Source organism: Rhinoraja longicauda, chromosome 1 (genome assembly GCF_053455715.1).
Source record: "Rhinoraja longicauda isolate Sanriku21f chromosome 1, sRhiLon1.1, whole genome shotgun sequence".
Taxonomy (NCBI): Eukaryota; Metazoa; Chordata; class Chondrichthyes; order Rajiformes; family Arhynchobatidae; genus Rhinoraja; species Rhinoraja longicauda.
Genome location: NC_135953.1, coordinates 19,360,081 through 19,364,997, shown reverse-complemented (window position 1 = coordinate 19,364,997; position 4,917 = coordinate 19,360,081). Strand labels below are relative to the sequence as shown.

The 4,917-nt window shown below is 50.7% G+C and overlaps 1 pseudogene; it reads left to right on the top strand.

Moving 5' to 3' along the window:
- Positions 1–676: 676 nt before the first annotated feature.
- On the top strand, positions 677–3,660 carry LOC144598760 (uncharacterized; annotated as a pseudogene).
- The last annotated feature ends 1,257 nt before the right edge of the window (positions 3,661–4,917 follow it).

Genomic DNA, 4,917 nt, shown 5'->3' with positions numbered 1-4,917 from the left:
ATGTTGTGAGACCCGAAACACCCGATGACTCCAGGCGACATCACTGAGGATGCGTCCCAGCGCATCCAGAAGATGTATCTTGCACATTGAAGTCTGGCTCAGCCAGTGGAACCTAGGAACAGACTGGGTGACAACCAAGAATAGTGTGGTGACGACTGGAGAGACAGTTGATGGCACGGAAAGACGGCACCCGGGACAGGGTGGGTTGGCACCCCAGTCTGTGACTTTCGTTGGAAAGAAACCCAATAAGCTACGGAAAAGCCTTATGAGATCCCGAGAGGGGGGGAGGATGAGATCTCCAATAGGACGGACCAAAGGTTATTGACTCACGCAAACGACCTGGCTTCGAGCATAAGATGCATTTGCGGAAAGCTGTGCAAGAACCACTGTGGCCTTAAAATTCATCAGGCAAGAATGAAATGCTCGGAGAAGGAGAAAGAGGTGCAGCGCACAGGCCTTGAGTCTGGTGAGACACAGGAGGAGCCCGGCCAGGACTTACCCCACAGAGCCCAGTCCCTCCACGCACCAGTCTCCCAACCCCTGCAGAGTAGTTCCACAACAGCGGATTAAGTGGCCCCCAGCCAGCAACCAGAATGAATGGCTGCAGTTTGACAAAGACGTGACCAACATCATTCAAGACACAGCCAAAGGAGATGCAGATCGCTGACTCCAAACAATGACTGCCATCAGAGTCAGTTATGCCTCTGAAAGATTTGGCCATGGTGAGAAAGGTAGCACCAAGCCCACCACCTACACCACGAACCGCAGGGCCACCAAAATACATCAACTGCGGCTGGAGCTTCGGACCCTCAAAAACCAGTACAAGACATCTACCGAAGAGGAGAAGCAAGCTTTGGCCGACCTATGAAACATCCTTAGGAAAAGGCTTATGACCCTCCATAGAGCAGAGTGGCACAGGAGAAGAGGAAGAGAGAGAGAGCCAGGAAGCGAGCTGCGTTCATTACCAATCCCTTTGGCTTCACCAGGCGATTACTTGGGGACAAGTGCAGTGGCCGCCTCATGTGCTCAACAGATGAAGTCAATCGCTTCCTCCATGACACCCTGAGCGATCCGATGAGGGAGCAGGAACTTGAACCCAACAAAACACTCATTAGCCCAGCCCCCCCAACAACAGTTCAATCTGAGCTCAAACCCAACAAAGCTCTCATCAGCCCAGCCCCCCCCCAACAACAGAGTTCAACCTGAGGGAGCCGAGTCTGAAGGAGGTTGAGGAGGTCATCAAGGCTCAGCCTCTGCACCAGGCCCTAGTGGCGTGCCATACATAGTGTACAAGCGCTGCCCAGAGCTCCTTCGACACCTATGGAAGATCTTGAAGGTAGTTTGGCGAAGGGGGAGAGTTGCTGACCAGTGAAGGCGTGCTGAGGGAGTTTGGATCCCGAAAGAGGAAAACTCAAAGAACATCAATCAGTTTGGGTCAATCTCGCTGCTGAGCGTGGAAGGGAAGGTGTTTTTCAGCATTGTCTCCCGAAGATTAACTGAGTTTCTCCTCAAAAACAGATACATCGACCCCTCAGTGCAGAAGGGTGGGATTCCTGGAATTCCCGGCTGCTGGGAGCACACTGGAATAGTCACGCAGCTCATCAGAGAAGCCCATGAAAACAGAGGCGACCTAGTTGTTCTGTGGTTGGACCTGGCCAATGCCTATGGGTCCATGCCGCACAGACTGGTTGAGCTTGCACTACACCGCCACCATGTTCCCAGTAAGATCAAGGTCCTGATCCTGGATTATTACCATAATTTCAGGCTGAGGGTGACTTCTGGGTCAGAAACATCAGACTGGCATGGGCTTGAAAAAGGAATAATAACGGGCTGCATCATTTCTGTTATTCTTTTTGTTCTTGCCATGAACATGGTGGCCAAGTCAGCCGAGGTGGAATGCAGAGGCCCCCTAACCAAGTCTGGTGTACGACAGCCCCCAATAAGAGCTTTTATGGACCACCTTACCATCATCACCACATCGGTCCCAGGGAGTAGGTGGATCCTACAAGGTCTTGAGAAAGTTATTACCTGGGCAAGGATGAGTTTCAAGCCAAACTTGTCAAGGTCCATCGGGGTGAAGAAGGGGAAGGTGACTGACAAATTCCACTTTTTATTATCCGGAACTGCCATTCCCTCCATCACTGAGAAACCTGTCAAGAGTTTGCAGAAGCATTTTAACGTAACTCTGAAAGATTCTGCCGCCATTCAAAAGTCCATCGAAGACCTTGAAGCCTGGCTCACCAAAGTCGACAAGTCAGGCCTGCCTGGCAGATTCAAGGCCTGGATCTATCAGCATTCCATCCTGCCCCGTGTCCTGTGGCTTCTGCTAGTTTACGTTGTTCCATTGACCACAGTTGAGTCCCTCGAAAGGAAGATCAGTGGCTTTCTTCGCTTTGTGGCTTGGCCTTCCCCACAACCTCAACAGTGCAGCACTGTACGGGACCAGTAACATCTTGCAGCTCCCATTCAGTGGCCTCACTGAAGAGGTTATGGTGGCACGAACAAGAGAAGCCGTACAGTACAGGGACTCCAGGGACCAGAAGGTGTCATCGGCTGGCATCGAGGTGAGAACAGGGAGGAAATGGAGGGCGGAGAAAGCAGTGGAGGTGGCAGAGTCACGCCCAAGACAAAAGGCATTGGTGGGAGTCATAGCAACTGGCAGAGCGGGATTGGGATACTTCCCTAGGACCCAGGTTGGCAAGGCCCAGGGCAAGGAGAGATACCATCTCATCCAGGAAGAGGTCCGAGCAGGTGTGGAGGAAGAGCGTGTGAGCAGGACGGTGGGGCCCAGGCAGCAGGGAGCGTGGACAAGGTGGGAGAGCATACCGCAGCGCAGGATTACCTGGTCAAACATCATGCAGGCAGACTTCCAGCGCATCCGGTTCCATGTCCAAGCTGCCTACGATGCCCTACCAAGCCCAGCAAACCTCCACGTTTGGGTCAAGAGCGTGACACCTTCCTGCCCACTTTGCACTGGAAGGGGATCATTAGAACATCTCCTCAGCAGCTGCCCAAAGTCCCTTGGAGAAGGTCGCTATCGATGGCGCCATGACCAGGTGCTCAAGGTGGTTTCTGAGAGCATAGCCACTGCCATCAGTAGCAGCAAACACCACCATGCCCCGAAGAAATCAATCACTTTTGTCAAAGCTGGACCACAACCAAAAACAAGGGCGGGCCTCCTCTACACGGCCACTGACTGGCAGCTGCACGTTGATCTTAACAAACAGATGAAATTTCCGCAGCAAATCACAGCAACATCACTCTGGCCAGACATGATCATCACCTTTGAAGTGACAAAACAGCTGATCATTCTGGAGCTGACAGTGCCCTGGGAAGAGCGTATGGAAGAAGCAAATGAGAGGAAACTCGCAAAGTACCAGGAGCTGGTGGAGATGTGCCGGGACAGAGGCCGGAAGACACGCTATGAACCCATAGAGGCGGTCTGTAGAGGCTTTGCAGCACGCTCACTCTGCAAAGTCCTCAACCAATTGGGCATTACGGGGCTGACAAAGAAGAGGGCCATTCAATCCGCAAGCGAAGCCGCAGAGAAAGCCACTAGATGGCTTTGGATTAAGAGGGCTGATCCGTGGGCAGTTGCTGCTGGGACGCAAGTCGGGGCCTGATCAACCCCGGCTGGGTCGCCTGGGCGAGGGTGTCTGATGTTGTGAGACCCGAAACACCCGATGCCTCCAGGTCACCTCACTGAGGATGCATCCCAGTGCATCCAGAAGATGTATCTTGCACACACGATTTGATAGCCAGAGCTATAAGAAGAGCTTTGACAGGCTGAGACTTTATCCCTTGGAGCGCAGGAGGCGGAAGGGTGATCTTGTAGAGGTGTATAAAATCATGAAGGGAATATGCAGGGCAAATTTACAGGGTTTCTTTTTCCAGGATAGGATAATCAAGAACCAAAGGGCATAGGTTTAAGGTATGAGGGGCAAGATTTAATAGGAACCTGTGGGGCAATTTTTTTCACAGTATATGGAACAAGCTCCCAGAGGAAATAGTTGAAGAAGGTCTGAAGGTCACCAATCCAAACGTCACCCATCCATTTTCTCCAGAGATGCTGTCTGAGTTACTCCAGCACTTTGTGTCTATCTTTGGAGATAATTCAGGCTGGTACGATAACAACATTTAAAAGACGTTTGGACAGGTTCATGGATAGGAAAGGTTAAGAGGGATATGGGGCAAGTCTGGGCAAATGGAACTGGTTAAATAGAATGGTTAAATGGGACCTGCTTAGATGGGCCACCTTGGTCGGGCGTGTTGGGCCGAATCTATGATTCTGCGTCTCCAATCCATAAGTAGGATGCCTGGGTATCAGGCTGATCATAGCAACGTCAACAAAATTGAACTGACTGGAAGAGATAATGGCTCCGTTTGAAAGAGAGCTGTGGAGCAAATGATTATAACATATTAATGCAATTTATAAAAAACAATGAATTTTCTTGACAGATTCTAGAAGGCTCTGGGAGGGGTACACATTACCCTAGAGTGACTGTAAGATGGAGGATTCTTATGAGGTTGTGTTCTGTGTGCCACTTCTTCCGTTGGCACTTACATGCTTTGTGTGCTCCTCACGTATTCTCAAAGCATTTAATCTTTTCCACAAATGAAGAACAAACCTGCGCAATTACTGCCATGATTGTAAAGGGCTTAACTTTTCTTTAGACTTTACTTTAGACTTTAGAGATACAGCGCAAAAACAGGCCCTCCACCCACTAAGTCTGCCCCAAACAGTGATCACCCTTTACACTAGCACTATCCCACACACTAGGGACACACATTAGCATGAATTTAGTTTATGTGTTCTTACCTCTGTGTTGCATGGAACTATAAGGGAAATTTGAAGGGGGAGGGGAGGGGATGGGAGGCGGGGGTGGTGGTGGTAGAGGATCTTTAATCATCAGGGCA